General features: G+C 45.9%; 1 protein-coding gene across 2 annotated transcripts in view; it reads left to right on the top strand.

The window, feature by feature from the left end:
• Window positions 1–26,429, top strand: part of LTO1 (LTO1 maturation factor of ABCE1) — a 552,752-nt gene that overhangs the window by 156,655 nt on the left and 369,668 nt on the right. The window lies entirely within an intron of this gene.

The raw sequence follows: 26,429 nt of genomic DNA on the forward strand, positions 1-26,429 counted from the left end.
AAGAGGAAGTAGAAATGGACAGTGTGATAGCACAAATACATCCTGGTTTCACCCAGGAAGATTGGGTTGGAGCTATAGAGACGGATATAGAACAGGAACAGCAAAGGAAAGCAATAAGGAGTGATTGGAAAGATGTAGCTGAAGGAGTTTCATCTTGGGAGAGTAAGAAGGGGGAAATGTCTTGTGATGAAGTCTGTATATACCGTGGTGATCGCATTGTCCCGCCCTCAAGTTTAAGGGAGAAGATTATGGAGATAGCACATGAGGGACATATTGGGAGAAACCTAATAAAAAGGAGAATAAGAGAGACATTTTGGTGGCTGAATATGTGGAGTGAGCTGGAAAACATTGTAAGAGAATGCTCAGCGTGTGCAGTAAGTGACAAAGGAAAAATTACCAGAGCCACACCATTACAACCCATAATGATACCGGATTCTGTTTGGACAAAGTTGGCCATTGACATATCGGGTCCATATGAGATACTGGAACCCCACAAAGTTTACATCATTGTGTTGGTTGATTATACCTCAAAGTGGGTAGAATGTGGCATTATGGAGGAGTCAGTGTCGGCCATGAAAGTAAAGAAATTTCTGGAAGAAATCTTTAATAGGGAAGGTGAGCCTCAAGAGTTAATATCAGATAATGGAGCACAATTTATGTCAATAGATGTACAAAGGTTTCTCAAAGAGAGAGCTATTAAACACAAGACCACAGCTTTATATAATCCCATGGGCAATGGATTGGTGGAAAGAATGAATCGCTTTATAAAGGATACCATTCAATTAGCTGTGGCAAACAATTTACCCTGGAGAGAGACTCTCAAGGAGGCATTGATCACTTATAAAGTCACACCACATTCTACAACGGAAGAAGAACCATTCACGTTAATGAGGGGAAGAATAGCCACTAATAGACTGAGGCCAGCTTGGTTAACGCTGAAGAAGAACAAGACTGTAGACATGGTGTAGTGATAAACAGTACCCGCACCTCCCTGGGATCCAGCCCTTTGTGCAAAGTAAATCACTCCTAATTACCTTCCCACACAAATAAGGTTTAAGAAGCACGATGAACTCAGTCTGGAAAAAAGCCAATCACACAGAATATGATGCTTGCATTTATTATCTACAATGACTAATGCAAACTAAGCAGCAATTTATAATAATGTGGAAATAGAGAGTGCAAGCTATATAATGCCAATTATCAATCACAGATGAATATGCAATTATTTGGTCTTACGCTCCTAATGAAATGTAGATGAAGATACGATCTGATCACATCCAGGACCCTCGCCGCTACCGGTGCCCGGCACTCCTCAGCAGAGGAGGGGAGGACTGGCCAAGCCCCCACAGTCCTACACCAGAGCGGGGATGTGATGTTAGGAGCCTCGGCCCTGATAGCGCACAGCTGGTCGTCCAGGCACTGTCCTTGATGCGCACGTCTTTCCAACAGTCCAGGATGAGTCCCCCCCTCCCTGGTCCAAGTATAGTTCTCTTATTAGGAGCTGCACGTCAATCATCATGACGTGTCAGCTCTTCGAGAAGCTTCTAGGCTCTTCCCTCCTGGCAGTAAACATGTTTTTTGCTTGGAAAGTTACAAGACTGGAAACAGCCAGTCTTGGCTCCCAGGCTTCGGGCACTGTGTTTTTTTGCATTCTTGTCTTATCAGTGCACCTGACTCGCAGAGCGAAGACGGGCAAAACTATGCCTGGCTCCCACGAACTGCATGGAGCCTCTTGCTAAAGCACGATGTTTTATGTCTTCAAAAGAAAGGCCTTTGCAATTAACCCCTTGCAAGCATGCAGGCTCATCCAGTTTGAGAGTCCTGGTTGATGTCAGCATTTTCCTCCACGCTTCGAATAGGCTCTAATACACACAAGATAGCTCAGTGGGTTAGTGCAAATGCAGGTTACTGCAAGCGCCTAGCAGCTTATCACTACATTCCACCCCTTTCGAAGTGAGGCCTGAAAATGCTGACTCAGTTCCATGATCTGGAAGCATGCACAGTGTGCTGTAGGCCAATTAAGCGTTTCTCTAGCGCAGTCATTCTAGTATAAAGGAAAGACATTCTGCGCAAGAGCCCAATGAAGACGATAAGTATGAATATTAGGGAAATCAGCAACCACAGCAATGGGTGCAGTATTATATTAAGCAGTTTAGTGGAGGAAGGAGACCATCCAGTGAATATATCCCACCAGTGGTGAGTAGTAACTGATTGCAGATGGTCAGCAGTTTTGATCAATTGGTTTCTGTCTATTATTAGCTTGTACTCTGCAGAAATAACTGAGGTAGCTAGCGTCTGGAAATCTTTCCAAGCAGTTTGAGCAAATTGTCTAATAGCTTGAAGCCGGGCAGTAATCACTCCATAGGATAGAGTCCAGTTAAGCAAATGCGTGAGCTCAGCATGCAGAGTAGTGTGAGACCACTGGGTTAAAGAATATAGGGTATGAGTAACAATGTCTAGGATAGTCACAACTTGATCTACACAAAATACTTGAGGATTCCCTAATAACCTATAATTGTTAATAAGCAAGGAATGATTAGTAACTACGCAAGCTGTATGCTGATCTATCTGAAAGATGTCAGTCCCATTTATGTGGTATTGCATCCAGGTGCACTCCCCTGCTACGGGATGTATACATGGGTCCGGAGCCCTCCCAGTCAGGGGACACACCCACCCCTGATCCCAGGGCATGCAGGTGTGACTGTGGATGGTGTAGTTTTGGCTGTCTAACCATTCCCCTCGTATTTGCGGAACCCACCAGGAACCATTGATTTTCATAGGCAGTACTATAAAAGGGCACCATATTTCTAGAGCATAAGCGGTCCTACTCACTTGCATTAACGCATGGCAGGTGTTATTCATGCAATCAAAAGCAAGCGGCCTAATCCATATGTCTGCTGGTAACTGTAGCTCTGTGTGCCAGTGGGTTGAAGATAGTCGCCCCCATTCGGAGCGGAAAGCCAACACCTGCTGATTTAGCAAAGTTTGCCATAAAATACATCGTGTGTCTTTAGCAGTTTTGTTGACCTGTCCTATGGCAGAGAAAATGTCTTCATAGCTGAAATTCTGCCACTTCCAATGGTTGCCAATACTTGTAGCAGTGTTGCTCAGGGTGGGACTTATCAATGGGCCCCACTGAGCCAGAAGTTTTATAGCGCCGCTGGCATCAGAACCCATAGTGGCTAACTTGTTGCGCACAGTTTCTATGTCAAAAGCATTTAAAGCCCCCGTTCCCACTCCCGCTGCACCCGCAATCAATGAATCTAAACCCCTAGCTACGCGCAATTTGGTGATGGGCCATAGAAATTGACTCCATTTATAGCAGCTTGGTAGTACTAAGGAGACATTGCCCCGTGACAAGTCTATGTCTAAGTGTACCTCTGAAATAATGGAAGCGTGCATCACATGTCTGCAATTTAAATGTTGTCTTACTATTGGGAAATCTAGCAAGTTCACCGACTCCACTTTGTGAGATTTGAAAAACACCATCCTCCAAGTGGGATGCCTACCATGTACAATATTGGTTTTTGATACAAACACCATACTACCATCTGGTATAGGCTGTTTCAACGTACAATTATATGAAGAACATGTGGCTAAGTTATAGTCCAGAAAATCTTGGCGAGTACACTCGTTGCAGTTCTTGGGACAAAAGAAACATGAAACATCAAACAAATTATTTGATCCATTCACTGAAACTTTTGGACCTAAAATCTCGTAGGCGCCAGTCATATGAGTTAGTGATAAAAGGTGTCCAACAATGTGCCAATCTAGAACTCTTGCAGTTCCATGTGGATACTCATTTGTAACGCTTTTCTCACAGGTTACGGTGCGGTTGTAGTTATCACGCAGGACTGGAGCATCAGGTGTAGTGCATGCGATTCTCAGAGTCCATGTAGTGTCTTGCAATAACCCACTCTTTACAGAGAAAGCGTTGGTTTGGCAGGCCAGGAGCTCCCACAGCAAGGCAAGTCCCATCCCCTTCATACTGCTCTACGTTCGTGGTGTGAGCCTAGTAGCGGGAATATAAACGGGCACATCAGAATTATGCAAAAGTACAACATAAGTACTTCCAACACCTTGACTTAACACTTCCCCAGCCTCAGGCTTTTTGTTAGGATGGTGCACCCACACCTTTTTTCCTGTGCTACCGAAGCCTCCTTCCCCCCTCAATGTAGTGTCTGGAGATTGCTTGCTTTCTACTACTAGGGGGACAACTGCTTGTTCACAAATCAATTGTGCAATTCGGTCATATTTGGTTAATGGTACTGCAGATGCACCAGCATTATGTAAAAGTACCGAAACAGTCCCTCTATAATCAGGATCAATCACACCTCCTAATATGTCAATGCCTTGTTTTGCCAGGCTGGATCGTGCAGCAATGCGTCCATAAGTGCCAGCCGGCAATTTGATGCCAATACCCAGCGAGATGGATTTGGTTTGCCCCGCCGGTATAACATCATCTTCACAGGTAGATAGATCAAGTCCAATGCTGCCTGCAGTGGCTTGCACAGGCAGCTTAGCTTCTTTGTCGGTTTTCCACACAACAAGAGTCTTTGTAGATTCCACTTTCTCACTTGTCAGTCTCACAAAGGGTGTTTGGCGATTTCCCAGTGGACGATTATTCAGTTCAAACAGTGCATGTGCCAGATGTTTGGACCACCCCTTGAGAGTGTGAGTCTTAGTCAGCTTCTTTATTTGTTGCTTGAGCAGCCCATTGCTACGTTCCACCAAAGCAGAGGATTCTGGGTATCGGCTGATGTGCAGTGTCCACTTTATGCCTTGCTCTAGTGCCCAGTCTTGCACATTGTGTCCAGCAAAATGGCTGCCTTGGTCTGATTGGATTTCATCCGGGATGCCATAGTGTCTGATGAGGTATTCCATGCCTTGCAAGGTAGCCCGTTGATCTGCATGGGCAGCTGGATAAGCTAATAACAGTCCAGAATATGTGTCTACCATGGTCAACACATAATGCTTTCCATTCTCGGGCGGTAAAGGGCCAATGTAGTCAACTTGCCATACGCTAGCAGCTCTTTCACCTCTTCTCAAAGGGCCTTGAGGCTTCCTCTCCAGAGGGTAGTGCTTCACTTCACTGCACACGGAACATTGGGAGGCAGCTTGTCTGGCTTGATCCATGGTAATGGGCAATTGTCTCTTTTTTGCCCATTGGTAAGTTCCTGTTTGCCCTAGATGCCCTGAGGTTTGGTGTGCCCAATCCGCCATCCCTTGCAGCACCTCAGCTTCTTGCGGTGTTGTCACTGGGCGAATCTTTGCCATTTGGTCCACTTCATTGTTGAACAGGGCAGCCAGTGAGGTGTCAGGGGGCATGTGTGCATCGACATGCCCAATGCAGATTTTGCACCTCTCACCTTTGCACCACATCTCTTCCCAGATGTCTGGCCCTCCCCAGATCGGCGTGTTCTTGATCTGCCAACCATCTCTTCTCCATGCCGGTGCCCAATGTGTCAGGCCTTGATATGTGGCCCAACTGTCTGTGTATATGTATGCAGTTTCTGTTTCCTTCACTTGTTCAATCACGGAGGCCACTGCTTGCAGTTCAGCATACTGACTTGATCCTCCCACACCTTCTCTCATTAGCAGTGTTTCTCGATGGGGCTGGAATGCGACAGCTTGCCAGTGTCTTTGCCCTTTATCATACTTTGCCGTGCCGTCCGTGAACCATGCAGACTTTTGTTCTTCTTCTGCCAATGTATCATAGGCGGGTGCGACTTTGAAGGGAGATTCTGGCAACGCCACAGGGGTGTTTGGTTCAGGCATCGCATCCAGATCTGCTGCCTCCAGCATTTGTTCTTGCAGTCTGGAAACCCCTGTGCGGCCAGCTTTCGCACGTTGCTGTAAATACCATTTCCATTTGACATGAGTGGCGTCTTGTGCTCTGCCACTTTTCCCATTTGCAGCAGTGTCACGCACCCAGCCCATGATTGGAATTTCTGTGCAAATTGTCACTGGTTGCTCGCCTGTGATTCTTTCAGTTTCAACTAGAGCCCAGTACACTGCAGCAACTTGTTTCTCAAGAGGAGTGTATCTTGTCATAGGATCTGTGAGTTTCCTTGACCAGAACCCCTGTGGCACTCTTTTATGTCCTTGCTTTTGCCACAAGCTCCACACAGCCACGTCATTGTAGACAAGAATTTCCAATTCAAAAGGATCAGTTTTTGTCAGGGGCCCCAGCGTGATGTAATTTTGCAATGCATCTTTAGCCTGTTGGAAGGAAGTCTGTTGCTCTAGGCCCCATGTAAAGTCATGTTTCTTTCTGGTGACTTTGTAAATGGGTTTCAGTATCAGGCTTAAATGAGGTATGTGATTTCTCCAAAACCCCATTAACCCAATGAATCTTTGTGCCTCTTTTTTATCTGCTGGTGGAGCCATCTGCTGAACCATATCAATTACCGGGTCGGGAATTTTCTTAACTGACCCAGACCAGATTGCACCTAGAAATTTCACCTCTTGAGCAGGCCCCTGTAACTTTTTGGGATTTATGGCCCACCCCCGATTTTGCATGTGTGTGATCAACTTTTCAGCAGCGTTTTCTACATGTTCTTTCTCAACACTAGTCAGCATGATGTCATCAATGTAATGAGCAATAAATACATTATCCAATTGCACCATCTTTAAGTCTCTGGCAATCAATCCATGACACAGAGTGGGACTATGCACATACCCCTGGGGCAATTTAGTAAAGGTAAATTGTCTGTCTCCCCAAGTGATAGCAAATTGGTCTTGTGATTCAGTGTCAATATCAATGGAGAAAAATGCATTGGCCAGGTCAAGGACCACATGCCATTCACCCACTTCTCTCGTAAGGTTTTCAATCAGGGTGATGATGTCTGGCACCGCCGCGGCTAAGGGCGGCACCTTTTTGTTCAAAATGCGGTAATCAATTGTCAGACGCCATGCCCCATCCGGGCGGCGGACAGGCCAGATCGGCGAGTTGAATGGACTGACTGCCGGCCTCATTATGCCAGCTTTCACCAATGACTCAATAGTTTCACCAATCTCTTTATGTCCTCCTGGCAACCGGTACTGTTTCACACACACTGGGTCAGCAGGAGGAGGTAAATGCAAGGGGGACCATTTGGCATGCCCAACCACAACAGGGTTAACAACTCTCACATGGATTTTTCGATTGCCAAAAACAAATTCGCCTAAATATGTAGTCACACTTTTGCCCAACAACACATCCATGCCAAGGATGTACTCTGGTATATCTGCAATCAAAACATTTGCTGTGAAAGGCAATCCCTTGCCAATTGACATTTTTACATTAAAGGCTTTTGCAACAGTTTCTGCTCCCCCATAACCATTGACCAAAACTCTGGGACCAGACAATTTACTGGGATTGCCATTTAGAATGGTTACCTCAGCTCCTGTGTCTAATAGAGCCAAAACATGTTTTACTTTCTCATCCAAGTACAAGGTAAGTGGCACAAAAGGGCGTCTGTCTCTGGGACTAGTTCTCTTTATTAACCGTACCTCAAAGACAGAGCCAGCCCTTCAATCAAAAATGGGGTCTGGGACCTCCCACTTGTTCTTTGCCAAATCAGGGTAACCTTTTGCTCGCACTTTGGGCTTTAACACCTCCTCTTCAGAGGGGGCAGAGGGCTTAGTTTTTTCCCGTCCCTGTCTTTTTATTTTCTTCCATTTCTCAAGCAGCTCAGATGTGGGTTTACCATCTATCTCTTCCCTTGGAATTCCTGCTTTTAGCAGGTCCACCCACATTTGTTTGCGTGTGATCTCAACAGTATCAGCTTTCTCTTTAGACTTTACATTTTTACCACGCTTATTTTCTGAATCATTGTTTGCAGCCACTAAACGCGCTGCTTTGCGTACATCCAGCCCTTCTAGTTGCCCTAACAGAAGTGCCACTTCACCAATGGCTTTGCCCTGCGCTGGACCCAGCAATGAAAGCAATGCGCCCTTCATGTGACTCGGTGCATTTCTTAACAAACGTGCGCGCATGCCAGCTGTAAACAACTCCATGTCAGGCCCTGCAAAATTTGCACTGTACAGTGCACACTGCAAACCCATCTCTCTAAGCTGGTTTGTTGCTTCAGTTAGTGACTGCCAACAGCCCCAACTCTCTTCCATATCCATTGGACTCCCATACAGATTCATTAGGGCAGTCTGAAGCCAATTAAACAAGGAATGAGAACCTTGCTGTCCGAGCGCACCGCGCACTATCTGTCCCAACATCACATTAGTAGTGAGTGAACCCATCTTTAACAGTTCCTCTGGGGTTAAGAAGATACTATCGGCACCCGTGTCCCAGATGCGAAGGAACCAAGTCAAAAGTGCTTCACCTAGCTTCTGTCTAAATAACTTAGCAATCTCTAAAAGCTCTGTCTGTGTATAATCACGGACAATCCTTGTATTTAGAATATTTGCACCGCCAGCTTGGCCTTTTGATTTGTTAGTGATTAACGGCCGTGCTGGATAAACACATTTCTTTGGAGCACATTCCAGCTCCTCTTCATCAGACCAATTTAATTCAGCAAGTCTAATTTCAACAGACTCATTCCAGTCATGTGCTTGCTCAGTTTCACTATCACTGACTTCACCCGACCATAAATTTGGGTCCCAGTTATCTTTCCTAATTAGCGCGCGAATCCTTATCTTTGACGGATTGCCCCGCCGCTGTCTGCGCTTGTGCGTGGCTACACGCACAGCTAAAGAGGCACACCTGTCCTCCATCTGATCAGCCCGTTTAACGGACGATTCAAGGGTCTCTCTCATAATAATTTGTTGCTCTTGGAGCAGGGATATCTCGTCTGTTAATTTACTAATTTTAGCATCTTTAAGCAATTCATTCTCATGCACCTTTCTGAGCGCCTGCAGGAATAACCAGCCTATGTTCCCTGCTGCCTTTAGCTCCTTTCTGCATTTCTCAAGCGGTAAACTCTCCAAGCACTTACTAATTACCGCCGGGGAAACATCATTTTCAAGCATGTCCCATGCCCTCGGTGCCGAGTACCGATGCAAAATATCTGCCACACCCGACCAAGCATTTGATGCCGGCCATCCTGGAATGTGACAGAGTGCACTATCTTCCCCATTGCATTCATCTTTTGCATGTTTTTTCCAGAAGGGCATCGTGCTCGTAAACCCTGCTCACAGCGCCAAATGTAGTGATAAACAGTACCCACACCTCCCTGGGATCCAGCCCTTTGTGCAAAGTAAATCACTCCTAATTACCTTCCCACACAAATAAGGTTTAAGAAGCACGATGAACTCAGTCTGGAAAAAAGCCAATCACACAGAATATGATGCTTGCATTTATTATCTACAATGACTAATGCAAACTAAGCAGCAATTTATAATAATGTGGAAATAGAGAGTGCAAGCTATATAATGCCAATTATCAATCACAGATGAATATGCAATTATTTGGTCTTACGCTCCTAATGAAATGTAGATGAAGATACGATCTGATCACATCCAGGACCCTCGCCGCTACCGGTGCCCGGCACTCCTCAGCAGAGGAGGGGAGGACTGGCCAAGCCCCCACAGTCCTACACCAGAGCGGGGATGTGATGTTAGGAGCCTCGGCCCTGATAGCGCACAGCTGGTCGTCCAGGCACTGTCCTTGATGCGCACGTCTTTCCAACAGTCCAGGATGAGTCCCCCCTCCCTGGTCCAAGTATAGTTCTCTTATTAGGAGCTGCACGTCAATCATCATGACGTGTCAGCTCTTCGAGAAGCTTCTAGGCTCTTCCCTCCTGGCAGTAAACATGTTTTTTGCTTGGAAAGTTACAAGACTGGAAACAGCCAGTCTTGGCTCCCAGGCTTCGGGCACTGTGTTTTTTTGCATTCTTGTCTTATCAGTGCACCTGACTCGCAGAGCGAAGACGGGCAAAACTATGCCTGGCTCCCACGAACTGCATGGAGCCTCTTGCTAAAGCACGATGTTTTATGTCTTCAAAAGAAAGGCCTTTGCAATTAACCCCTTGCAAGCATGCAGGCTCATCCAGTTTAAGAGTCCTGGTTGATGTCAGCATTTTCCTCCACGCTTCGAATAGGCTCTAATACACACAAGATAGCTCAGTGGGTTAGTGCAAATGCAGGTTACTGCAAGCGCCTAGCAGCTTATCACTACACATGGAAGCAGTTATAAGGAGAGTAAAGGATAAACAAGAGAAATATAAAAAATATTATGATAGCCAGAAACATGTGAAAGAAAGCAAAGCAAAGGTAGGAGGTTGGATCAGAGTGAAGGAGCCCAGAAGAGTCATGAAAGGAGAGTCCAGATATCGCTCTCCACAAAAGGTTGTGAGCTGTTTAAATAAATCTGTGACATTAGAGGATGGAAGCAGGTGGTCATGTGATGACATTGTTATGGCTGATGGAAATGTCAAGTAGATAATTGATGACACCAATGGGATGGAGTGGAGAGATATGCCTAAGAAGGATGTGCCCACGTCACATAAATCTACGTGCCATAAAAACATGATGAACAATGATGCCTCTGTGTTGGAACCCAGGAAAAGGGTGCCACATGTGAAAAAGGATTTCATATATTATTATTAGTGAACAATCAGCATGGCATTAGATTCATTATGAGTCTAAAGAAGAAGTTACAACGAGTATCCTTTGACTGAACTAAACCTGATGTGTTCTTTTTTTTGTTGAGTTTCCTGTTCTTGTGTTTTTTTTTTGTTTTCTTTTCTTCTTATTTTTACTGTATATAGTTATTGTGCATATGCAATATTAAGGGAGGGAGATGTTATATTGTTGACGGTTATTAGAACCTTCATAACCCTCTGATCCCGATGATGTACTTCTGGCTGTGAGATTCCACATTCTAGGAGACACAGCTGGAAGAAGGCATCAGGACTGACACACGGAGGGAACTCTCCATAAAAGAATAAACACACCCAAGTTAAGAAAGACTTTGCGTGTATGTGTGTTTGTGCAGTTTTGACATACGTATCAGACATAACAATTACAGAACCTCCTTTGAAACATATATAGCGATTTCTACTGAGGCGATATGCCTCACCGACCATGTGGCTGTAGGCAGTTAAGCCCAAGTTAAGGGCCCGAGCAAACAAGAGTCCCTTAACGTGGACGGTGGTGTTTTTACCGAACGGGTCAGCCCGCTGCCTCGGGGCATATCGGCTTTAGCACAAGCCAGTAACTACACACAGGTGCTAAGTGCGATGCTAACATTTAAAAAAGGGAAAACAATGTTTTTAATCTGTCCTGCGACAGTGTCTCCAACCGAGTCCGTCTTCAGTGTTCATTCATCAAAACTGAAGACTGACTCCTGTTCCCGACGTGGGTCACAGGAAGGAAAAATGCAAGTTTCTCCTTTTTTAAAGTTTTAACTTCACCATTAGCCCCCGCGTGTGGTTACTTTCGGGTGCTAAGGGTGGTATGGGGGGAGGTGGGAAGAAGCAAGGTAGGACCAGGCGAGGGGCGCACAGCCGTAGTGAGTTCGGAATGCAGGCTTATACCAAAGGATTCAGCCTGCGTTCCGAGCACCCAGATTGTCTTGTGCCCCCGCCCAGGGTGCTAATTAAAAATCATGCCCCACAAAGTATGTGATGTTGTAAACATGGGAACTTGAACATTATTTTATTGACAAGTGATAATAGTATCGGTGCCAAACCTTTGGTGCCCTTGATTTTCTCAGATGAGGGGTCTATATAACAGACGTTCTGCCACTGCCAGTCTCAGGCTAGAAAAAAAATATAAACAATTTATTTCCATTTCATTTGTCATTTATATCACCTCCAAAGATGGTGGGAGGTTTGGGTATCATGGTTTGGGGGCAAACAATTCACTAAAGTGACAAAAAGACTAATTGCGTAAAAAACACAGCAAAACAACAACACAACCATGCCAGACCTGTTTGGATTGGCTTTAAGGCGCCTGATGGCACTGAACGGATACTGAATAAATGAATGGATCAAGAGGGAATTGACAATTCAGACATACAAGAAGCATTCTGGTAGCAATAAGGACATTCCTCTGGGAAATGGTCTTTCTAGTTCATTGGAATTCAAAAGTGAAAATAATTAGTGTCTACTTGGAGACAGAGTTTCCTAAAGCATATAGCTGGATAGCTGTCTGTAGTAACACTCGGGCAAAATAGATCATAGAAGAGGGGAGACAAATTGCCAGAGCATCAGCTGTGTCCTGTGACGAGGTTTGCATATGCACACCGTTTCCAGCTCTAGAAAACTCTTCCTTCATGATGAAAGTAGAAGATTGCCCTGTAGGCCCTATAACTTTCATCCATTCTGTCCCAGACAAACTTGAATCAATTTCACATGAGGATGCAAAGAGGACAAAGAATCATGAAAGCCCTGTGGAGAATAACTCTTTGACTGTGACAAGGAGCCCCAGCACGGAAACAATAGAGAAGTACCAGCAACACTCGTGGTTGCCCAGCCACTGAGAATATTGATCAAATAAAAACGGAAGGGGGACTAAACGAGTGACGGCAGAAGCAGTAGCAGTAGCAGCAGCAGTAGCTGTAGCAGTGGTGGTGGCAGTCCAGTGAAGGACTGAACTGGAGAAGCATGACCCGTCGAGCGCAGAGAGACCGAAACAGCAGGAGAAGCTTTGCCGGGTGCTATAGGTACCATCTTGGCCGAGCACGACAGTCAAACCAACACCCTACTTATTTGGCAGGCGGAACCCCAGTGTTTGAGACCAGGTGCCATGCACACACAGATATGGCAGCAGTCTCGCAGTCAGTCGCAAAAAGAAGCCGTGCAACGCCCTTCGCGACAGCCCGGTAGACAAGGTGCCGGTCAGCAGAGAATGTCTTACAACCCGCAAGCTGCAGATGACCAGTGAGACTTCTACAATTAAGGAGAAGAAACCCAGAGAACCAGGGTTTTGGTGGCTGGTGATGGCGGCAAGAAGGGGAGAGGGCAACGTTTTGCCAAGCACAGCAAAAGCAGAATAAGTGGCCGGTCGGCAAAGTGTGTGGTTGTCCCGTCACGCCAGGTACCAAAAAGGGGGAGGGGGTGGGGAGAAGAAGGGCAGATTTCGAGCACGTAGAAACAGAAGTACTACCAAATTACCAATTGGAACATGTAAGCATGTGCACCTTGAGCTTAAACGCACATGCTCATTAAAAATAACGCTATTTTTCCTAGTCCAGGTGTGAAGAGAAAAACATTAGGAAACCCCCTCCCACTATTCCTCGTCCCAGTGATACTGGGAATAAAATAATTTACGGTACTTGGCAGGAGAGTACTCCGAGTTTGTCAGAGACAGGGAGAACATTGTTTTTGGTAGTTGCTCACAAGTAGCAATCTGTAGGAAAGACCAGGGGAAGTGGATTGTCCATCTTGGCATAACCAGATCCACACCAAGGAAAGAAAATGTCCCCCTTCCCCTCTCAAACATAAGCGAACCAACAAGTAAGATAATCTTACTTTTAATTGTGTGGAACATTGTTTTAAAGACACTTATTTTGCATTTTGCTTTCCATTTTGGAACTTTGTGCATAAGAGCTGAGAAAGGCTGCTGGTAAGCAGCTGAAGGACACTTTTATTTTCTCCTTGTTGCACCTTTAGTAGTATTCAGCGTTTAAGGGTCAGAATCGGTTTTGGACACAGGACGGCAAACGTTTTGGACATCTTGCCAACGACTATCTCATTAGTTTGTTTTGTTGAGGCAGGCAAACCACAGATACAGTTAGGGCTAGTGAGGCATTTTTCCATTCCCTTTTATTATTTGAATAAAAGTAATTCGACAAACTACCAACATTGTGTCCGTCACTAACTTTGACCCCTCACAGAAAGGTATTTACCTTTCCCTGGAAAGTCACAGCATCCAGGGAAAGAATGGCCAATGGCCCTGTTAGCATGTGTAACATTTTACACCTTCATTCAAATACTTTAGGATTTTGTTTTTGTAGCTTTAGCCCTAGGTTTTAGTTCTGGAGCTGTACTTTGTGTATTTAGTTTGATATTGGGTGTCGGCTATTTGACCAGTCGACATGGACCAGGATTGCAGGAGGCGTGGAGGGGATGCATCAGCTAACCATAATTTAACATATAAATATCCACAGAACTTCTCATTCCGCTATAGAAAATAATAATAAAATGCATGGCATCCTACAATCCTTCCTTGTCCACCCCTCCTTAGAGCCTGTGGTCTCTCCCTTTCTACCCAGCAACTACCAAAGACTAAATCAATCACCTGGTGTGCTGTCACCCACTTCCAACTGCCTCACCACTTTCCCCTTTGACTGCCTACAGCCGCAGCTTGAGCAATGTTTGTACTCTGCAGCAGGTTCTCGCCCACACATACCTGCTGCAGAGCAACGCTCTGCTCTGTGAGAACTCTAAGGCATGGCTAAGCTCAGTGGCAGATCTTTGTGGGTGAGGAACAGCTGCACAGTGCAAACATTACTTGTAAAATGTGTTCTTACCCAATAGATATTTGTGCTCAGTTCATCAACCTAGCTGGGAGGAAAGGCTGAGTCAGGCTTGCTGGTATGTGAACCTGCAACCTGCTTGTCGCACATGCATACGTACTGGCCTTAACTTCCTTATAAGGTACGGAGGCCAAACATCTGGTTAGAGTGAGAAAACATTTTGGGGATATTGTGGGACTTTGTGTGAAGTTGATGCCCCGAGCTTCTGGTAGTTTTGACCATTGCTACTCATTATACATCATTCCAGTTCACATTCCCACCTATGCCACCAGAATACCTCATCAATATGCAACAATACACTTTCTACATGTTAATCATGATTTGTGATTGCAAAAGAGCGGAGAACATTTGATGACTAACAAGACGCTGCAACATTACTTTTTGATAACAATGTATAAACTGATGACAAGTGAGACTTTATATTTTTCCAAATCATTTTTAGATGGGACATCATTTTGATCCTTCACAAAAAGGTTTTAATAGACTTTATGCTGCTGAAATGTCTTCCACACGCTTAATAGCAACATGTAGTCTAGAAGAACTTGGAAGCTCTTTGCGGCTGGAACATACAAAGCATGCAGGGGCCACTCAATGCTCTTTTGTTTCAAGGCCGCTGTGAATCCGCTAGGTGTTTGCACAGTATGCACCAGATTGTGCCATCTATTGAGAGGAAATGACACGTTAGTTTATTTGTCTAGAGATATCGACAATGGATGAAGCTAGTATAAAATGTTCAATGCTAGTTCTGAGACTTGATATTCCATCACCTAGGCATCACAAATAGCCTGACTGCCAACTACGCAGTGATACCAGGCATGGAGTGGCCTTTGGAGAAATGGGACAATGCTCAAAGTGCAGACCCAACATACTAGTGCCGCCAGTTTTTCAGTCACTGTGCTTTTTCCATCTAAGTAGCAGGTGAGTGCGGCCTCATCCGCGACCCCATTCTGCCTGTTTTTGTGCTAAATTTTGATCCCCCAGGGCCTGCGTTGCCCCATGTTTCCCTGCCTCCCCCTTCCGGCATCGCTCGCCCGCCTCCCAGCCTGCCCCACCACCCCACCCTAGTCCAGCTCCCGCCCATCCCTCCCTTCATCACTGCTCCTTCCAGGGCAGCCCCCTGCCCGGCAGCCCCCAGCGGCTAAGGGCCCCAAGGCCAACGGCGGCTCCAACAGAGGCGGCTCCAGGAAGTGTCAGCAGGTGTCAGCAGGTGTCAGCAGGTGTCAGCAGGTGTCAGCAGGTGTCAGCAGGTGTCAGCAGGTGTCAGCAGGTGTCAGCAGGTGTCAGCAGGTGTCAGCAGGTGTCAGCAGGTGTCCGCAGGGGAAGCTAAGGAAGCCACCTGACATCGACAAAACCGTAAGTGTTGGCTTGGGTGAGGGGTAGAGCAATTACTCTACTCCAAAAGCTCCTGCCACTCTAACCTACTTTTCAATGGCCCGCAGTATAACGTCAACTAATGATTGCTAGCATACGCCACACTTATATGGAATCTCTAATAACCTTTCTATGAAAATTGAATCTAGAACTGTTCCCAATCGCAGTTAGAAATACGCCGGATAGCCCCTCTGAGAAAGATACATTGGAATTGTTCCCACTCACATCTGAACTGTACCCAACAGCCTCCCTGTGAAAGTTAAATTTAGAATTGTCCCCACTTGCATTCAGAAATGTACCCAACGCCATTTTAGAAGTGTACCCAATTGCATTTAGAAGTGCACCCAATTGCATTTAGAAGTTGCGCCAAATAGCATCTCTGAAGAAGTTGAATTAGAATTGTCCCCACTTGCATTCAGAAATGTACCCAACGCCATTTTAGAAGTGTACCCAATTGCATTTAGAGGTGTACCCAATTGCATTTAGAAATTGCGCCGGATAGCCTCTCTGTGTGAGTTGAATCTAGAACTGTTCCCAATTGCATTCAGAAATGTACCCAACGCCATTTTAGAAGTGTACCCAATTGCATTTAGAAGTGTACCCAATTGCATTTAGAAGCCTCTCTGTGAAAGTTGAATTTAGAATTGTTCCCACCTGCATTAGAATTGTACCCAATTGCATTAGGAGTGTACCCAATTGCATTCAGAAGCCTCTCTGCGAAAGTTGAATTTAGAAGTATACCCAATTGCATTTAGAAGCCTCTCCTTGAAAGTTGAATTTAGAATTGTTCCCACCTGCATTAGAATTGTACCCAATTGCATTAGGAGTGTACCCAATTGCATTTAGAAGCCTCTCTGTGAAAGTTGAATTTAGAATTGCTCCCACCTGCATTAGAATTGTTCCCACCTGCATTTAGAAATGTACCCAATGCATTTAGAAGTTGCGCCAAATAGCCTCTCTGAGAAAGTTGAACTAGAGTTGTTCCCACTCACATCCTGAAGCGTACCCAATAGCCTCTCTGAGAAAGTTGGATTTAGAATTGTCCCCACCTGCATTAGAATTGTTCCCACCTCCATTTAGAAGTGTACCCAATTGCAGTTGGAAGTTGCGCCGGATAGCCTCTCTGAGAAAGTTGAATTAGAATTGTTCCCTCTTGCATGTAGAAGTGTACCCAACGGCATTTAGAAGTGTACCCAATTGCATTTAGAAGCTGCACCCAATAGCCTCTCTGTGAAAGTTGAATTTAGAATTGTCCCCACCTGCATTAGAATTGTACCCAATTGCATTTAGAAGCTGCGCCCAATAGCCTCTCTGCGAAAGTTGAATTTAGATCTGTTCCCACCTGCATTAGAATTGTTCCCACCTGCATTTAGAAGTGTACCCAATTGCATTTAGAAGTGTACCCATTTTCAGTTGGAAGTTGCGCCGGATAGCCTCTCTGAGAAAGTTGAATTAGAATTGTTCCCACTTGCATTTAGAAGTGTACCCAGTTGCACCTGAAAGTCTGCACCCAATAGCCTCTCTGAGAAAGTTGAATTAAGAACTGTTCCCACTCGCAACTAGAACTGTACCCTGCACCCACTCTGAGAAAGTTGAATTTAGAATTGTTCCCTCTTGCAATTAGAAGTGTATCCAACGCCATTTTAGAAGTGTACCCAATTGCATTTAGAAGTGTACCCAATTGCATTTAGAAGCCTCTCTGTGAAAGTTGAATTTAGAATTGTTCCCACCTGCATTAGAATTGTACCCAATTGCATTAGGAGTGTACCCAATTGCATTCAGAAGCCTCTCTGCGAAAGTTGAATTTAGAAGTATACCCAATTGCATTTAGAAGCCTCTCTGTGAAAGTTGAATTTAGAATTGTTCCCACCTGCATTAGAATTGTACCCAATTGCATTAGGAGTGTACCCAATTGCATTTAGAAGCCTCTCTGTGAAAGTTGAATTTAGAATTGCTCCCACCTGCATTAGAATTGTTCCCACCTGCATTTAGAAATGTACCCAATGCATTTAGAAGTTGCGCCAAATAGCCTCTCTGAGAAAGTTGAACTAGAGTTGTTCCCACTCACATCCTGAAGCGTACCCAATAGCCTCTCTGAGAAAGTTGGATTTAGAATTGTCCCCACCTGCATTAGAATTGTTCCCACCTCCATTTAGAAGTGTACCCAATTGCAGTTGGAAGTTGCGCCGGATAGCCTCTCTGAGAAAGTTGAATTAGAATTGTTCCCTCTTGCATGTAGAAGTGTACCCAACGGCATTTAGAAGTGTACCCAATTGCATTTAGAAGCTGCACCCAATAGCCTCTCTGTGAAAGTTGAATTTAGAATTGTCCCCACCTGCATTAGAATTGTACCCAATTGCATTTAGAAGCTGCGCCCAATAGCCTCTCTGCGAAAGTTGAATTTAGATCTGTTCCCACCTGCATTAGAATTGTTCCCACCTGCATTTAGAAGTGTACCCAATTGCATTTAGAAGTGTACCCATTTTCAGTTGGAAGTTGCGCTGGATAGCCTCTCTGAGAAAGTTGAATTAGAATTGTTCCCACTTGCATTTAGAAGTGTACCCAGTTGCACCTGAAAGTCTGCACCCAATAGCCTCTCTGATAAAGTTGAATTAAGAACTGTTCCCACTCGCAACTAGAACTGTACCCTGCACCCTCTCTGAGAAAGTTGAATTTAGAATTGTTCCCTCTTGCAATTAGAAGTGTATCCAACAGCATTTTAGAAGTGTACCCAATTGCATTTAGAAGCTGCACCCAATAGCCTCTCTGAAAGTTGAATTTAGAACTGTTCCCACTTGCATTTAGAAGTGTATCCAACAGCATTTTAGAAGTGTACCCAATTGCACTTGAAAGCTGCACCCAATAGCCTCTCTGTGAAAGTTGAATTCAGAATTGTTCCCACCTGCATTAGAAATATACCCAATTTTATTTAGAAGCTGTGCCCAATTAGCCTCTCTGAGAAAGTTGAATTAAGAACTGTTCCTACCTGCATCTAGAACTGTACCCTGCACACTCTCTGAGAAAGTTGAATTTAGAATTGTTCCCACCAACATTTAGAAGTGTACCCAATTGCATTTAGAAATTGCACCCAATAGCCTCTCTGAGAAAGTTGATTTTAGGACTGTCCCCACCTGCATTTAGAAGTATACCCAACTACATTTGAAGTTGCGTCCATTAGCCTCTCTGAAAAGTTGCTCTACTCAGTAGTATACACAACTGCATTTAGAAAGTGTACCCAATTGCATTTAGAACCGTACCAAGTTGCACTTAGAAGTATACCCAATTGCTTAGAAACACCAATTAGTCCTGAATAGCTGAGCCCAGAAGTGTACCTATAAATGTGAGTCACCGACCCTAGAACCACAATCAGAAAACCCTCCTAAATCAACCCAAAGCTCACACCAATCATGAGTGCACCAACTCCACCAGTGCCCGTCAGAAACGACTCCCATGGACCCCCTCCACACTCCGATCTGCCCTCCTCCCCCCCCCCCTCCCAAGACAACCCACCATCCTCCGCAATCCCTGCCAGCACCCTCACCAAACACCCAACCAGGGGGGCACGATGGCGTGCCACCCACCCCAAGACCACTCATCTCCTGAACCCCACTGCCGACCCGCCAGCACTGCCCATGCCCGCTCCCCCCACTACCACACCCCACCCTGCAATCACCCACCCCCCGCCTTGCCATTATACCACTGCCACCTTCCCTCCCTAAAAACTGTGCGCCTAGCCCTAGCGAGAACCGAAGCTGCCTCTGTCTCCTCCTCTGACCCCCCCCCTACCCTCTCTCTCACACCAATCGCAGCAAAGAAACTAAAGAGGAAGCGTTCCTGGTCTCCCTCAACCTCTCTGCTCTCCTCGCCTCCCTTGTCTCGACCCACCACCTCTCTCCCACAATCTCCCCCCTCCCCCGTGGCCTCTCCCTTCCTGAAACCCCTTTCCCTCGATTTCTCCTCAACCGCAACCGAAACTCCCAACCGCCCTCCCCCCATCCTCAAATCCCCCTCCCCAAACCCGATCATCCCACAACACACATCCACCCAACCCCGCCGGAAGCCAGCAAAGCTTCCGGCTCGCCCTCTCTTCCCTAGCATCACCAACCCTACCCCTCTCCCTCTCCCTCCACTCTCTCCGCCTCCGCCCAATCCCGCTCCAGCACCAAAACCAACCTTCCCTGCCGATGTGAACTGTATCCTATTTAACGCCCGCTCTGTAGCAAAAAACAGACATTGCATCTTTGACCTCCTCACCTCCGTCAAACCAGACCTAGATTTCATCACCGAAACCTGGTTCTCTGATGACTTCAGCCCAATCGCAAATGAAGCCTTTCCGCCCAACTACTGCCTCATCCCACTGAACCGTCCGTCCAGAGGAGGGGGGGTAGCATTTGTCTTCAAATCTCTCTTCCGCGCCTCAATCATGGACAACCAACCCTCCATTCCATCCTGCAAATCCCTCCTCGTTAAACTATCCCTATCCCCGTCGCTCTCACACACCTTCCTAATAATCTACAGGCCCCCTAGCTACGATAGACATTTCGCAAACAACCTTTGCGACTCTATTGCCACCCTCCAAATAAACCATCCCAACCTCACCCTTCTCGGAGACTTCAACATATGGCTCGACATCCCCACCAATCCTATGACACACGCCCTGATCGACAGTCTAGATGCAATTAATCTCCAACCCCACATAAACGGACCGACTCATTTTAAAGGACACACTCTCGACGCCATCTTAAGCTCCAACAACCAGATTCGGTTAAAGCCTCCCACTCCTATCATCTGGTCCGACCACTTCATTCTCTCGTTTGCCATCCCCGCACCCGGCCCCCTACCCGTACCCGCATCTGAACCGCCTAACCTACGAAAATGCTGGAAAAAACTAATAATCACCCTGGACCTAGCCGAGGCACTCCTCCAGTCTCCACCACCTACCTGCCACCCTAACAACCAACTAACACCTGAGGCCTTTGACTCATGGCTCAACACATCTCTGATGCGACTCACCCCTCCATGCAAACCATCAACCCGCCATGGCCCCTTCCCCAGTTGGTTCACTCCTGAGCTGAAGACTAGTAAACGACACTACAAATACCTAGAACGCAATTGGCAAAAAGAGAAAACCCTCGAGAGCAGGACCACCTTGGCCCGACACTTGTACCGTTACAAGGCCGAAATCCGGAAAGCTAAAAAAGCCCACTACAACACCCGAATCCTAAACTGCAAAAACCCAAGCAAAGAATTCCACAAAATCATCTCCGAATTCACCAACCCAACTTGTAATACAACCGTCCCGACCCCGTCACAATCACAGTGTGACTCACTCTCCCTCCACTTTTACACCACAGCTATTGAAAGGACGAAAACTCTAAACACCAAACTGGCTCTCATACAACCAATTAACAATCCCCCTGCCACACCGGCCAGCCCGTGAACTGCAACCTCTACTCAACCAACGTTCGAATCCTTTAGTCCAATATCACCAGAACAATTTCTCAAACTTCTATCTGCCCGCAAACCATCTGGATCCCCTCTGGACCCCTGCCCAGCCACACCCCTTAAAGAAATCTTAGCTTCCACCAGCGCAGGAGAACACGCAAGATCTATCATAAATGCCTCCCTTTCCTCTGGTATTTTTCCCGAAGCATTCAAAATGGTACACGTCAAACCTCTAATTAAAAAACCCTCGCTCGACCCTCTCGAGCCCAAAAACTACCGCCCAATCTCAAACACCAGATTCCTTGCCAAACTCATTGACCGAACCGCCTACTCCCAACTAAACGCCTTTGTCGAAGCCAACAATCTCCTTGACCCCGCCCAATCAGGTTTCAGAACTTGGCACGGAACCGAAACAACCATAACCTCGATCTGGGACGACCTTAAAATGACAGCAGACTCCGCAGGATGTGCCGCTCTAATCCTTCTCGACCTATCCGCTGCCTTTGACACGATCAATCACTCAATCCTCCTAGACCGCCTCCACTCCCTAGGAATTTGTGGAACCGCTCTTAAATGGATAGCTTCATTCCTCAAAGACAGGCACCAAATAACAACACTCTCCAGCTTTACCTCCCAAGCTCGACCAGTCGACACGGGAGTCCCTCAAGGAGCATGTCTATCCGCCCTCCTGTTCAATCTCTACATGACCACCCTCCCACCAATAATTCGTTCACACAACATCCTATGTTACAACTACGCCGACGACACTCAACTAATTCTAAAATTCCTGAACTCGAAACCCAACTCCCAACCCGACCTGGCATCCTGCCTTGTAAACATAGAGCGTTGGATGACCCAAAGCCACCTCTTGTTAAACCCCTCCAAAACAGAAATCATGGTTTGCGGCAACTCCGACCTTCTTCCGCACCCACTACCCTGGCCACCCGCCATGGGCAACTCACCTACACCCTCCAAAACAGTAAAATATCTCAGATGCACCCTAGACTCCGACCTAACACTCTCGCGCCAAGTCAACAATGTCTCAAAGTCCTGCCACTACCACCTTAAAAACCTTAGGCGCGTCTTTCCATACCTCTCATTTCCCAACAGAGTCTCCGCTGTCCAATCAATCGTTATATCAAGACTGGACTACGGAAACCCCCTATACCTCGGAATCCATGCCTACCAACTGAATAAACTCCAAAGAGCACAAAACGCGGCAGCCAAAATGCTACTTGCGCTCAATCCAAGAGACCACATATCCCCAGCCCCTTAAAACACTGCACTGGCTTCCAGTAGCCCGTAGGGTAGCTTTCAAAACCTTATGCCTCTCCCATCGAGCACTGCATAAAAGTGGACCGCAATATCTTCAAGACAAAGTAATACCTTATCATCCCACTCGCACACTAAGATCAAGCTCAGCCGGCGTCCTAGTAATTCCCAAGACAAACTCAGTCAGGCTAGGCGGATCATCATTCTCTGCCCTGGCACCAACCCTGTGGAACTCACTCACACCCCACATCCGCCTAACTGAGGACATAACGTCCTTCCGCAAACTACTGAAATCCTGGCTCTTCCCATAAAACCAATCTAGCATCATCACAATAATACTGACCCATCAAACTACATGAAGCGAGAAATGACAGCTAAATAAACTCGAATGTAAACTAGAAAGACAAAACAGGCCTAAACGAGTAAAGTAGATCAAAACAGTGAAACAGAAAATAGGAATAAATCATTGAGAAACTTGGAGATCTGAACCGATGAAAGGGACATAATGAATGAGAAGGGAATACTGTGAATGACATAAATGAAACAGTTAGAATGGATGAAGCGTACAGAACAGACAAATTCACTAAACGGAAGCGTGCGGTTAAGACTGGAGAGCGGATGAGGTGTGGAGAGCGGATGAGGTGTGGAGAGCGGATGAGGTGTGGAGAGCGGATGAGGTGTGGAGAGCGCGGACGAGTGTAGGGACCAGAAGAGAGCGGAGGAGCGTGGAGAAGGGACGAGTGTGGAGAGCAGATTAGTGCGAAGCGGCTGATTGTGGAGAGCGGATGAATGAGGAGAGCGAAAAAGTAAATGTGTAGCGTGGATGGGCGTATGGAACGGATATGTTTACGGAGCGAACGAGTGTCTGATGCGGATGAATATATGGAGCGGACGATTGGGTGAAGCGGGTAAATGTGTGGTGCGGACGAGTGTGCCTAACAGATGAATCCATGGAGCGGACAAAAAACATAGAGCAGATGAGTGTATGGAATGAATGAACAGACAGAGCAGACAAGTAGTTGGCTTTTCCGATGAGTGGATGGACTGGACGACCATTGTGGACTGAAAGAGTGTTCTATCTGGAGCCGGTATGTAGACTAGACGAGTATAAACTACAAGAGTGTGCGGACTGGACGAGTGTGCGGACTGGACGAGTGTGCGGACTGGACGATAATGACTGGACGAATGTGTGGAGCGGACGAGTATGAGGAACGGACGAATATGTGCAACGGACGATACTTAAATATGCTTTGGAATGAAGGAAACACTTGAAAACATACATCATACCACACCCCACGCTTACACTCCCCCTTACACCACCACCCATCTAGAACACAGAGATACTATGACACCATTCGGTATAACTGTTCTCATATCTACATCTCCCGCTTACTCCACATCACTCGAAGTAATCATTGCTGGTTTCACACCCCCCAGCCATGCGTTCTCCTCAGGCCTAACGCAGCCACACTCGTTCTGGGTAAAACCGACCAGAGCGAACACATACTCCTGACCTCTCAACCACCACACCTACAGCTAAGAAGCAGCTACCACTCGATTTCCGCACCAGCTGCACACATACCTGGTGCGCACACGCACTTTTGGACTCCCTCTACTCTCTCTACTGACCTGAACTTCGGTTCCCAAGGGCGTTCAACCTACCAGCGCCTTTAGACCATACCAATGGTATATAAGGCGCTATATAAATGCAAAATAACATAACATAACAATAACTGGGTTGATGAGTTAATTCACTGTGCAGGTACTACTTTTCGCCTGCATCACTGAAAACATATTTTGTAAAATGCACAATTTGGAACACGTTTTACCGAAAAGCTCCACCATAGGGGCTTCTCAACCTGTCTCACAAAAGGAATGAATTGCCATTTGCGGGTCTTTGCCACTTTTTCCATTGGTACCAAAGCCAGATTTATGCCCCAGCCCTACTGTGGGTTATCTGCCAAATAATGTATCTTAATTAAGCGTCATTAACAGCCTTCCATACAAAACTAAGTCACGACTGTGATAGATGTGAAGATACATGTTAGACACTGTATGTGCTACTAATGTAACGTGTTGTTCCATTGAACAGATGACTACCTGTTGGTCTAGTGAAGTGATATAATAGAATGCTAAATTCACTCATTTGTGGGGACCCGGGGACGAACTGTAGCTCATGCTTCCTTGTTATCTGCATCTGAAGAACAGACTGTGCAAGACATGATGCCCCAATGTCCTTTCAAAGAGTGATCCATTGTTGGGAGGGCGGGGGGGGATCTTCCTCAGTTAGATACGTACAGCCCATGGCCATCTCCAATGTTTTTTCTTGCAATGTTACCATCAGTTGATACTTCTGTGAACGATGCCAACAGGGTTCAAAATTGCTTGGAGCAATTTAGCTCCTTCAAGCCTAGGAGGTACCTTTGGCTTCCCAGGCCAACGGGTGCTATACAAGTATACCAATGGAACATTAACTTTGTGTATTTAGAATGTGTATAAAGAAGCATTAGTACACACCTAGAAGATATTTAAAGAATAATAGAGCATTATGCTAGCATATTCCACACTTAGAATTGAGAACACTAGCCTGCGCCGTATCTGGACAGGATTGTGAATGTTAGTGAGTGCCGCACCTAGACGGAATTATGAAGATTGCCAAGCACTACACTTAAAAGGAATTGAGAATGTTGGCATGTCCCGCACTTGGATAGAATTATGAACATTGGCCTGTGCGGTATCTGGATGGTATTGTTAGGGTGGTGAGTGCCACACTCAGACTGAATTGTGTAGGGCAGCAAGTACCACACTTAGATAGAACTGTGAATGCTTGCATGTTAAATGTCACATAACCCACTAACCAATATAAACTCTAACACTCTGCATACTTAAACTCACACAACCATCTCTCGGACAACCAGCTGCACGCACTTCACCACACTGCAACAACACATAAGCCGCACCAACAGCACACGCGGACTGACACCGATCCAATACTTGCACCAAAGCTCAGCACCCGGTGTCTACCGAGTTGAAGCTGCCAACAGTACACCACTCCTCCCACTATCCTATGCCCCCTCTTCACCTTACTAACCCATCCCACCTTCTCATTTACAGATCCTCCAGAGCGTTTGGGGACCAATTCCGTTGGTGACAGTGTGCTATATAAGTACCGTTAACATAACATAACATACATAATAGACCTCTATAAAGTCACTTAGATTTGCAGTACGCTACGTACTGACTCCTAGGTCCCCAGACGTAGCCCCTGCCTACTGCGTGATTCCAGATATTCAGGAGTTTGCTTTAGCTCCCGAGCATTGAATCATCATTTCAAACCCTACACCAAGTGTATGTCTTCCATCATTCAACTTCGTTATGGCACAGGAATTCATCAGTATACTCCAGTTCCAACCTAAAGACGTACAAACCATCCATACTAAAGTTTAAAGGTAAAACATAAATTGGTAGTGTGGTCGACCTTTGAGAGACAGTATAATAAAACCTTGTGTTGGCGGAAAGGAATGATAAAATGTAAATTCTATTGTTTTGTGAACATGAATTTGAGAGATGTTGACAACATGCTCGTCACACAATTTGTTTTCCACAATACATGTTAATGGAAGGTGTTGTCTCTATTTTTAACAAATCACATTGCCTTAGAATGCTTTGCAAAATGCAAACAGCCAAACTTCAGATCTTTTGCATGTCACCCGCATTTCCATCGCTACAAGTGATTGCATCAAGATGTTGAGATGGGCATAGACGTGCACATTTTGGCGGGTGGGGTTTGTGATATAATCTGTGCCTTGATATGATATGATATGGCATTTGTAACACGCCTATACACAAGTGTTTGGGCCAGTTATTAACTTTACCCGGTATGACTGTCAGTTACCATAAAATGGCCATGCTAAACAGAGCT

The sequence above is a fragment of the Ambystoma mexicanum genome, chromosome 11 (genome assembly GCF_040938575.1).
Source record: "Ambystoma mexicanum isolate Mex_15411 chromosome 11, UKY_AmexF1_1, whole genome shotgun sequence".
NCBI classification, from domain to species: Eukaryota; Metazoa; Chordata; class Amphibia; order Caudata; family Ambystomatidae; genus Ambystoma; species Ambystoma mexicanum.